The sequence below is a fragment of the Saccopteryx bilineata genome, chromosome 5 (assembly GCF_036850765.1).
Source record: "Saccopteryx bilineata isolate mSacBil1 chromosome 5, mSacBil1_pri_phased_curated, whole genome shotgun sequence".
Taxonomy (NCBI): domain Eukaryota; kingdom Metazoa; phylum Chordata; class Mammalia; order Chiroptera; family Emballonuridae; genus Saccopteryx; species Saccopteryx bilineata.
The window spans coordinates 138,108,931-138,121,486 of NC_089494.1; the positions used below are offsets into that span (position 1 = coordinate 138,108,931).

General features: G+C 40.0%; 1 protein-coding gene across 2 annotated transcripts in view; it reads right to left on the minus strand.

Moving 5' to 3' along the window:
* APBB1IP (amyloid beta precursor protein binding family B member 1 interacting protein) overlaps nucleotides 1-12,556 on the minus strand; it is a 122,061-nt gene that overhangs the window by 94,302 nt on the left and 15,203 nt on the right. The window lies entirely within an intron of this gene.

The window sequence follows — 12,556 nt, forward strand, 5'->3', positions numbered from 1 at the left end:
ATGCATCAATAAAATAAAAACAGTGAGTAAAGAATTTGGAATTACCCTTGATCATCATTCAAACAGTACTTATTGGCTCCCTGCTCTATCATCAGAACTTACTAGGTGTAAATGTGATAACTGGATGAGTCAAACCTGAGCTCATTGCTAACCACTGCATGACCTTGAGCAACTTAGTCAACCTTGTTGAACTTTAGTTTTTTCATCTGTAAAATGAGGATAAGAAAACCTTATTCATAAAATTGTTGTGAAAACTAACTTAGCCTAGCTAGGTCCTTGCACCCTGAATGGCAATAGTGGTGCTTGCATGTAGGTAGATATATTTTAAATGCACTGAAAATCTCTGGTTCCAGAAACTAGTTGGTGAGTATACACTTACTCTTAAAATGTCAATAAAATGACTTTATAACAGTCTAGAAAACAGAAAAAGATGGCATTATTAGACTGAAATTTTGAGGAATTTCTGGGAGATGTTAAGAATGGATTCTTTTTTTTTTTTTTTTTTTGCATTTTTCTGAAGCTGGAAACAGGGAGAGACAGTCAGACAGACTCCCGCATGCGCCCGGCCGGGATCCACCCGGCACGCCCACCAGGGGTGACGCTCTGTCCACCAGGGGGCGATGCTCTGCCCATCCTGGGCGTCGCCATGTTGCGACCCTCCTGGGTGTCGCCATGTTGCGACCAGAGCCACTCTAGTGCCTGGGGCAGAGGCCACAGAGCCATCCCCAGCGCCCGGGCCATCTTTGCTCCAATGGAGCCTTGGCTACGGGAGGGGAAGAGAGAGACAGAGAGGAAGGCGCGGCAGAGGGGTGGAGAAGCAAATGGGCGCTTCTCCTATGTGCCCTGGCTGGGAATTGAACCCGGGTCCTCCGCACGCTAGGCTGACGCTCTACCGCTGAGCCAACCGGCCAGGGCCGAGAATGGATTCTATAGAGTGAATAATTATAGCTAAGAAAGCAGTAGTCCAATATAGGTCTATAGGGGGGCTGCGGAAGATTTAACCAAGAAAAACACCTAAGGTCAGGGTCAGCAAAGATGGCAATGTGGGGACACCCAATTGGAGGAGGAATTATTTAAAAGATCGACTGCTATAGGCCATTGACTTTTCTGTTACAAGGTGCAATGTGATGCCACAATTGCCCCCAGTCTAAAATCAGCAAGAATGCTTGCCTTAATAAACGTGGTCTTGCTGGTTCCTAAGGTGGATCTTGAGCCCTCCCTCCAATACAAGTAGAGCAGTGCCTATTAAGTCTGGAGCACCATAACAGGCAGATCCTCCAATCCAACCAGCCAACTTGCAATCAATCAATCATAAGGGTGTGGGAAGAGAAACCTCCACAGAAAGAACTCTCAAGTGCTTCACCTCCAGCACAAAGCTTTGCTGGTCTCAGCAAGTAGCATTCAAGCAGGGCTGAAACTTACATGTCTGACTGCTATCCAAACCAAAGGGGAAAGCTGCTTATCAAGCCCCACATTCACCTATGGAACCCTACAGTTAGGCTCCCAGTCAAGAAAGAGGCTTGTTACAGCTGCTAAGTAAACAAATACCACATTTCTACATTATTCTAGTCTTTCAATTAAAATGATGAATCAATTACCAAGGGTCATGAAATAGTAGAGCCAAAACAAGAGCATGGGAACCTCAAGACTAAGAACTGGAGTACTGACAAACTGAAACAGAGTTGATGAAAGAAACAGAAAAAGGATTTAAAAAAATTTTTCAACTGATATCTTCAGAGAAATTTAAGATGACATAATGAGAATATGTTGCTATTTAAAAAGCAACCAGAAAGAAAACTAGTTAATATCACTTACAGCTATAGATGCAAAAATCTCCCCCCAAATTTTAGAAAATTCCAGAAGTGTATTAAAAGAATAATATAAAATAACTAAGAATAGGCACTCATTAACAAAACAACACACAATAAGTGCTGACGAGGGTGTGGAGAAAAGGGAACCTTCTTGCATTGCTGGTGGGAATGCAGACTGGTGCAGCCACTTGAGGAGAACTGTATGGGGTTTCCTCAAAAAAATTAAAAATGGATCTGCCTTTTGACCCAGCTATCCCACTTTTAGGAATATATTTTAAGAATACCAAATCACTGATTCAAAAGAAGATATGTACCCCCATGTTTATTGCAGCATTGTTTACAATAGCCAAGATCTGGAAACAGCCCAAGTGTCTATCAGTGGACAAGTGGATTAAAAAGCCATGGTACATATACACAATGGAATACTACGCAGCCATGATGAAAAAGAAGAAAACCTTACCTTTTGTGACAGCATGGATAGACCTGGAGATTATTATGCTAAGTAAAATAAACTAGGCAGAGAAAGAAAATGATCATATGATCTCACTTATATGTGGAATCTAATGAACAAAGTGAACTGAGGAATAGAATAGAGGCAGAGGCGGGGTCACAGGGACCAGAGGGACAGCTGTCAGAGGGAAGGAGGGTGAGGGGATGGGATCAGAGAAGGTAAAGTGACTAGTGAAATTATGTATACATAACACAGAGATATAGATAACAGGACATCAAATTCTAGAGGGAAAGGGGAGGAAGTAAGGGGGCAGGGGCAAAGGGGATATAATGGGGGACACAGTGGTGGAGGGTGAGGGTGTTATATTCAGTGGGACACTTGAATCCATGTAAACACAATAAATTAAAATTAATAATAAAAAGTAAAATAAAATAACTAAGAATATAAGAATAGCTCAGTAGTAGCAAACAATAATTCACTACATTAAATATTAAATGATATACCATAAATCATCTCAAGATATGGAGAATAGGTAGCTGGTAAAATCCAATATCCATTCTAGTAGGTTGAAATGGTTGATACTTTCCTTAACTTGATAATAGGTATCTACCAGAAACCAATGGCAACCATTATTCTAATTGTAAAACACAGAGGATTTTCCTATTAAACTCAGACACAAGCCAGAGAGTCTCATCATAATTGATGTTATTTACGTTTGTTCAGATGATCTTAGAAAATAAAAGTCCAGCAGGATTTGGCAAACTTCTTCTATAAAGAGCCAGATAGTAAATATTTTAGGTGTAGCAGGTCAAATGGTCTCCATCACAGCTACTCTAGTCTGTTGTTGTAGAGAAATAATTGCTGTAGATATTTTGTGCACAAGCATGGCTGTTATCAATAAAACTTTATTTACAAAAGCACTGCAATGTATTTGGCACATGGCAATAGGGAAAAGACAAAGTTAGCATAACATGTAGGTGATATAATTGTCTACACAGAAAATGTAAGAGAATGAAGTGAGAAGTAGAATTAATAAGATAGCTGATGTAAATATGTATACTCAAAATAATCACATTCTTATACATCCAGCAATGTTAGAAAATGACATGGCAAAAAGATAAAATTTATGACAGCAACAAAAGATGTGAAAAATACAGAAGTAATAAAGAGCAATTTGCCAATTCTAGACAAAGAGAGCTAGATGGTATAAAAGTAGACTTAACAAATGGAGAGACTACTATGTGACTAGAAGGACATGTTCAATATGGCAAAGAGGTCACTTCTTCCTAAATGAAGATAAAACTTTTGCAATTTCAATTAAATTCCCAAATGGGTGAAACAACCAAAGAAAAGCTAACAAAAGAAATTCTAAACTTCATCGAGAAAAAAACTTATTCTTAAATAATAACAAAGAAGTATTTAAAAAAAAATTCTGGTGCTTTACAATTTACACAAACTAGTGGAAAAGAACAGAGATGGCAGATTTAAAATATGAAAAAGTTGGCAGTTAATAATCAGTAGAAAAAGAATAGATTATTTAATAAATGATATTGAGACAACTGGCTATCTATTTGGGAAAAATGAAATCAGAACCCCATCATACACAAAATAAATTCAAGGCCCTGGCCAGTTGGCTCAGTGGTAGAGCATTGACCCGGCATGTGGATATCCCAGGATGGATTCCTGGTAAGGACACAGAGGAGAAGTGCCCATTTGTTTCTCCACCCCTTCACCTCTCGCTTCTCTCTATCTTTCTTCTTCTCTTGCAGCTATGGCTCGATTGGAGCGAGTTGACTGCAGGTACTGAAGATGGCTCCATGGCCTCCACCTCAGGTGCTAAGAAGAACTCAGTTGCTGAACAATGGAAAAATGTTCCAGATGGGCAGAGCATTACTCTCTAGTGGGCTTGCCAGGTGGTGCCCGGTTGGGGTACCTGCCAGAGTTTGTCTCTGCCTCCCTTCCTCCCACTGAATAAAATACATACATACATACATAAATACATAAATAAATAAAATAAATTCAAGTTAGGGTAAGAATCTAAGTGTAACAGTAAAACTTTAAGAATAATAGAAAAAAGAGTGAGAGGGAAAATGGTGATGGAGTAGGCGGATGTTACAACTCCCACCTCCCAGAACCAAAGTGGATTACAACTTAACTTAGGAACAATCATCTTGAAAAACCAACTTTGGACTAAACTAAGAGGAATCTATAACCAAGCATCACCGAAGGAACCATGCTGGTGAAAAAGGCAGAGACACAGAATTGGCTGCCGCACTCCGAGGAGTGAGTGGCAGCCTGGAGGGTCTCCCACGGTGGGGTGGGTTTCTAGGAGAGTTGTGGACCTTTAGCCCTAGGACCGGAGCCCTAGCCTGGAGCCCAAGAGACTAGAGGAGGCATACAGACACAGTAGTTAGCTGAAAGAAGAGCCAGGTTACCATTTGTGAGAGGGAGACAGAACTCTCAGACCCGGGCTCTGTCTCAAAGGGACCGAGCAGAAAATCTTGTTCACAGCCAAATACCTGGGGCTCCAGGAGCGGGAAGTGCTGAGAGGACTGGAGTTGCAAGAGGAGAGTGTAGACTTGGGGGTACAGGGAGAGACTGTGGGGGACAGCCACTCTGACCCCTGTACTGGGTCACTCCCCAAACCTAAAGTGCCCATTCTTCCTGGGAGAACCAAGCCAGCAAAAGGAAGCAATTACCCCGCCCACAAGAGGTTCTCCAGCTCCAGTCAGTGCAGAGAGACATTTAGAAGCAGGGGGCACATCAGGGACACAGGATTTGAGTGCTGAGGTCTGGGCTACACTGCCACCCCATACTGCTGAGCACCCTCCAAAGGGTGGGAGGGCCAGGCTGCAGTCGTGGTGTGTAGCCCGTGCGGTGGCCTGGGGAGGAGACCAGCGAGGCAGCCCGTGCAACAATGGCAGAGGGTGGAGCCCAGAGAGGCCTCCTGCATGCCTATGAAGCCCATCCCCTGCATCCCCTTTGCTGGCATGGGGCAGACCCTAGCAGGGTGAAGCATCCCGCATGCCCATGGGAGGTGGAACCTGTGAGGAGTGCCGCACATGCGGAAGGCGGAGCCAGGCAGCAAGCATGAAGATGGTTAGGGGTGGAGCCCGGAGAGACTTCCCACACACCTGCAGGGGAGGGGGGTCGGAGCCCAGAGAGGCAAGAAGTCCCCCGTGCCCACGGAGCAGCCCGAGCTGTGGCCTGCAAGCCCACACTGGTGACCAAGTTCCTGAGGAGGCAGAGGCAGAGGCAGAAGGGGGTCAGAGGAAAGCCCTCACATCAGGAATAGAGAGGCCACAAACACTGGCCAAGAGTAGGTTCAGCCTAGGAGTGAACCTGATAGTTAAAATGACATCAAGGCCCAGCAGAGGCAGCCACAAATTCTGGATTGCCTGTAGCTGAAAAAGGTTGCTAAAAACCTGTCAAAAGCAGTGACCCCACTGGTCAGTGCCAGGTTCCAGCCAGGGAATCCAAGGCTGGTACATCCAGTGGCCAAATATGGAGAGCATCAGCTCAGGAACTAAGAACCATAGCTAGAGTGGTATCTAATCTATACAGAGACAAAATGAGAAGACAAAGAGGTGCAATTCAAATGAATCAACAAGAGAAATCCCAAGAAAAATAACTGATAAAATGGAAATAAATAAGATACTGAATGCAGAGTTTAGAATAATGATTTTTAGGAGCAACAACAGATGGACAAAATGAGCACCTAAACAAAGAGATAACTGGTATCAAAAAGGACATTAAAATCATAAAAAAGAATCAGACAGAAATGACAAACACAATATCAGAAATGAAGACTACAGTAGAAGGAATTAAAAACAGGCTGGACAAAGCAGAGGATTGAATCAGTGACTTAGAGAACAAGATAAGTGAAAGTATGAAAGCAGAACAGCAAAAAAAAAAAAAAAGAGGATCAAAAAGTCTGAGGAAACTCTAAGAGAGCTCTGTGATAACATGAAGAGAAACAACATCTGCATCATAGGGGTTCCTGAAGGAGAAGAGAAAGAACAAGGAATAGAGAATCTGATTGAAGAAATCACAGCTGAAAAGTTCCCTAAATTGATGCAGGAAAAAGTAATACAGGTTCAAGAAGCACATTAAAATGGAACCCAAAGAAACCTACACCAAGACACATCATAATTAAAATACCAAAGCTAAAAAATAAAGAAAAATGCTAAAAGCTGCAAGAGAAAAGCAGTCAATCACCTACAAAGAAACCCACATATGTATGACATCTTACTTCTCAACAAAACACTTGAGGCCAGAAGGAAATGGCAAGAAATATTCAAAGTAATGTAGAACAAGAACCTACAACCAAGACTTCTTTATCCAGCAAGGCTATCTTTGAAAATTGAAAAAGAAATAGAAATCTTCCCAGACCAAAAAAACCCTCAAGGAATTCATTACAACCGAAGCAATGCTGCAAGAAATGTTAAGGGGCCTGTAGTAAACAGAACAAAGAGGGGGGGGGGATCTAGTAAAAGAGAAATGCAGCTTTAAAGAATAAAATGGTAATAAACAACTACATATCAATAATAATCTTAAATGTAAATACATTAAGTGCTCCAATCAAAAGACATAGGGTAGGCCCTGGCCGGTTGGCTAAGTGGTAGAGCCTTGGCCTGGCATGCAGGAGTCCCGGGCTCAATTCCCGGCTAGGGCACACAGGAGAAGCACCCATCTGCTTCTCCACCCCTCCCCCTCTCCTTCCTCTCTGTCTCTCTCATCACCTCCCGCAGCCAAGGCTCCATTGCAGCAAAGTTGGCCCAGGTGCTGAGGATGGCTTTGTGGCCTCTGCCTCAGGTGCTAGAATGGCTCTGGTTGTAACAGAGCAATGCCCCAGATGGGCAGAGCATCGCCCCCTGGTGGGCATGCTGGGTGGATCCCGGTCGGGCGCATGCGGGAGTCTGTCTGACTGCCTCCCTGTTTCCAACTTCAGAAAGATACAAAAAAAAAAAAAAAAGAAAAAGAAAAAAAAGACATAGGGTAGCTGTGTGGATAAAAAAACAGGACCCATACATATACTGTCTACAACAGACTCACCTAAAAACAAAAGATAAACACACTGAAAGTAAAGGGTTGGAAAAAAATATTTAATGAAAATGGAAATGAAAAAAAAGCTGGGTTAGCAATACTTATATCTCACAAAATAGACTTTAAAACAAAGTATAGTAAGGGATAAAGAAGGTCACTACATAATGATAAAGGGAGCAATTCAACAGGAAGATAAAACCATTATAAATATTTATGCACCTAATATAGGAGCACCTAAATATATAAAGCAGATTTTGATGGACATAAAGGGCAAGATCAACAGCAGTACTATAATAGTAGGGGATTTCAATACCCCACTAACAGCATTGGATAGATCTTCAAGCAAGAAAATTAACAAAGAAACAGCAGCCTTAAAGGACACATTAGATCAACTGGATTTAATAGGTATTTTCAGAACCTTTTTCACTAAAGCAGCAGAATATACATTCTTTTCAAGTGCTCATGGTACATTCTCTAGAATAGACCACATGTTAGGACACAAAACAAGTCTCAATAAATCTAAGAAGATTGAAATCACATCAAGGATTTTCTCAGATCATAATAGCATGAAACTAGAAATCAACTACAATAGAAAAACTGAAAAACATTCAAACACTTGGAAACTAAATAGCATGTTATTAAATAACAAATGGGTTAACAATGAGATCAAGGAAAAAAAAATTTCCTTGAAACAAATGCAATTAAACATACAACAACTCAGCAAAAGCAGTCCTGAGAGGGAAGTTCATAGCACTATAAGCATACTTTAAGAAGCAAGAAAAAGATCAAATAAACTATTTAACCCTGCCTCTAAAAGAACTGGAAAAAGAAGAGCAAGTAAAGCCCAGAGGAAGTAGAAGGAAGGAAATAATAAAGATCAGAGAGAAAATAAATGACGTAGAGGCTAAAGAAACAATACAGAGGATCAATGAAACCAGGAGCTGGTTCTTTGAAAAGGTAAACAAGATTGATGAACCTTTAACCAGACTCACCAGGAAAAAAGAGAGAGGACTCAAATAAATAAAATTGGAAATGAGAGTGGAGAAGTAACAAATGACACAGCAGAAATACAAAGGATTCTAAGAAAATACTATGAAGAACTATACGCCAAAAAATTAGACAACGTAGGTGAAATGGACAAATTCCTTGAAACATATAATCTTTCAAAATTCAATCTTGAAAAATCAAAAAACTTTTCTAAACAGACTGATTACAACAAATGAGATTGAAACAGTTATGAAAAAAATTCCCAACTCCTAACCAGGCGGTGGTGCAGTGGATAGAGCGTCAGACTGGGATGCAGAGGACCCAGGTTCGAGACCCTGAGGTAGCCAGCTTGAGCGGTAGCTCATTGGGTTTGAGCAAAGGCTCACCAGCGTGGACCCAAGGTTGCCGGCTTGAGCAAGGGGTTACTTGGTCTGCTGAAGGTCCGAGGTCAAGGCACATATAAGAAAGCTATCAATGAACAACTAAGGTGTGGCAACAAAAAACTAATGATTAATGCTTCTCATCTCTCTCCGTTCCTGTCTGTCTGTCCCTATCTATCCATCTCTCTGACCCTTGCTGTCTCTGTAAAACAAAACAAAAAACTCCCAACAAACAAAAGCCCTGGGCCAGATGCCTTCACAGGAGAATTCTCCAAATATTCAAAGAACTAACTCCTATCCTTCTCAAGCTATTTCAAAAAATTCAAGAGGAGGGAAAACTTCCAAGCTCCTTTTATGAGATGAGCATAATTCTCATTCCAAAACCAGGCCAAGACAATACAAAGAAAGCAAAATATAGGCCAATATCCCTAAAGAATATAGATGCTAAAATTCTCAACAAAATATTAGCAAACCGGATCCAGCAATACATGAAAAAAATCATACACCATGATCAAGTGGGATTTATTTTGGGGAGGCAAGGCTGGTACAATATTTGCAAATCAATCAATGTGATTCATCACATAAACAAAAGGAAGGATAAAAATCACATGATAATATCAATATATTCAGAAAAAGCATTTGATAAAATCCAGCACCCATTTATGATCAAAACTCTCAGCAAAGTGGGAATATAGGGAACATACCTCAACATGATAAAGGCCATCTATGAGAAACCCACAGCCAATATCATACTCAATGGGCAAAAGTTAAAAGCAATCCCATTAAGATCAGGAACAAGGCAGAGGTGCCCCCTTTCACCACTCTTATTCAACATAGTTCTGAAAGTCCTAGCCACAGCAATCAGAAAAGAAGAAGAAATAAAAGGAATCCAAATTGGAAAAGAAGAAGTAAAACTATCATTATTTTCTGATGACATGATACTGTACCTAGAAAACCCTAAAGTTGCAGTAAAAAAAACTACTGAATCTGATAAATGAATTCAGCACGGTGTCAGGATATAAAATTAATACTCAGAAATCAGAGGCATTTTTATATACCAACAATGATCTGTCTGAATGTGAAATTAAGAAAACAATCCCCTTCACTATTACAACAAAAGAAATAAAATACCTAGGAGTAAATTTAACCAAGGAGATTAAAGACTTGTGCTCAGAAAATTATAATACATTGATTAAAGAAATCAAGGAAGATACAAACAAGTGGAAGCATATACCATGTTCATGGCTGGAAAAATAAACATCATTAAAATGTCAATATTACCCAAAGCAATTTATAAATTCAATGCAATTCCTATAGAAATACCAAGGACATACTTCAAAGATATAGAACAAATATTCCCAAAATTCATATGAAATCAAAAAAGAACATGAATAGCCTCAATAATCTTGAAAAAGAAGAATAAAGTGGGTGGTATCACACTTCTGTACATGAAGTTATACTGCAAGGCCATTGTACTCAAAACAGCTTGGTAGTGGAATAAGAACAGGCATATAGATCAATGGATAGGAACAGAGAACCCAGAAATAAACCTGTACCTTTATGAACAATTGATATTTGACAAAGGAGGTAAGAGCATACAATAGAGTAAAGACAGTCTCTTTAACAAATGGTGTTGGGAAAATTGGACAGCTACCTACAAAAAAAATGAAACTAGACCACCAACTTACCATTCATAAAAATAAACTCAAAATGGATAAAAGACTTAAATGTAAGCCATAAAACCATAAGCATCTTAGAAGAAAACATAGGCAGTAAGCTTTCCAATATCTCTCTCAGCTATATATTTGCTGAGTTAACTCCACGGGCAAGTGAAATAAAGGACAGGATAAACAAATGGGACTAAACTAAAAAGCTTTTGCACAATTAAAGACAATATAAACAAAATAATAAGACAAACCACACAATGGGAGAACATATTCGACAATATGTTTGATAAGGGGTTAATAACCAAAATTTATAAAGAACTTGTAAAACTCAACACCAGGAAGATAAACAATCCAATAAAAAAATGGACAAAAGAAATGACTAGACACTTCTCCAAAGAGGACACACAGATGGCCAATAGGCAGATAAAAAAATGTTCAACATCACTAATCATTAGAGAAATGCAAATTAAAACTACAATGAGATATCACCTCACACCAGTCAGAATGGCGCTTATTAAGAAAACAACACATAATAAGTGCTGACGAGGATGTGGAGAAAAGGGAACCCTTTTGCATGGCTGGTGGGAATGCAGACTGGTGCAGCCTCTGTGGAAAACAGTATGGAGATTCCTCAAAAAATTAAAAATGGAACTGTCTTTTTATTAAGCCATCCTACTCTTAGGAATATATCCCAGTAACACAACATCATTGATTCAAAAGAAAAAATGTATAGATGTCAATTTTATGGCAGCATTGTTCACAATAGCAAAGATGTGGAAACAACCCCAGTGTCCATCAGTGGATGAGTGGATTAAAAAACAGTGGTACATATACACAATGGAATACTACGTGGCCATGAAAAAGAAGAAAATCTTACCTTTTGCGACAACATGAATGGACCTGGAAACTATTATGTTAAATGAAATAAGCCAGGCAGAGAAAGAAAAATATCATATGACCTCATTCATTTGAGGAATCCAATGAACAATGTGAACTGAGGAATGGAATAGAGACAGAGGTGGAATCAAAGGGACCAGAAGGAAAGAGAACAGAGGGAAAGGGGATGAGAGGATGGGATCTGAAAAGGGAGGTATTCGTGAAATTATGTACACATAACACAGCATTATCGAGAGCAGAAAAGCAAATCCTGGAGGGAAGGGGGGAGGGCGTTGGGAGTAAGGTGACAAGAGGGATGTTGAGGGGAACACGGGGGAGGGGGGATGTATTCAGGGGTACATCAGAGTCTATGTAAACACAATAAATTAAAATCAATTAAAAAAATAAAGCACACTAGAAAAAAAAGTTTTTCTTCCTTCCCTCCCTCCATTTCCTTCATTATAAATTTGTGGCAGGTACTAGTAGCTGGCCTTTTGAACACTCTCTCCAAGTGCCTTTTATAATGTGTTCCCATAATACTGAGCTGAAAATCCAGAAATGATGTTGCCCACATTTCTTGCAGTTAGGGTTCTACCTGTAATGCAGCAAAGCAGACATACTGATGTGAGACCTATGGCAACGTGATGTGAAAGCCACATGCAGAGAAGCAGAATCTTCTGGGGGAAGTTGTCCTGTCCCTATCATCTTAGAGTGAATAGTGGGAGTTGGCAGCAGTGAGGCTTTGCCAGGATAGTCCTGAATGTATGGTTGGGCATTTCTCTTAGCTGTGTTATTCCTGACTGTAACATAATATACATATTTTAAATTGAGATAATTGACATCTAACATTGTGTATAATGAAGGTGTACAATGCATTGATTTGTTACATTTATATGCTGCAATTGTAGTGCTAGCTAACATCTCTATGGTGTTACATAATTATCATTTCTTTTTTTGTGGTGAAGACAATAAGGATGTCTCTCAGCAACTTTGAAGTTTATAATCAGGCATTGCTGGCTAGAGTCACTATGCTGTGTGCTAGAGCTCAGGAGTTATTTATCTACTAGTTGCAAGTTTGTGCCCTTAAGTAACATCTTTCTACTCCCCCACCCTCCAGCCCCTGGTAACCACCACTCTACTCTCTGTTTTCATGAGTTCGGTTTGTGTGTGTGTGTTTTAGATTCTAAATATGTTACATCATACATTATTTGTCTTCCTCTGACTTATCTCACTTAGCATGATGTCCTCAAGGTCCATCCATGTTGTCACAAATGGGAAGATTTCTTTCTTTCTTGTAATTGTGTAATATTTCACTGTGTATATACATTGCATCATTTT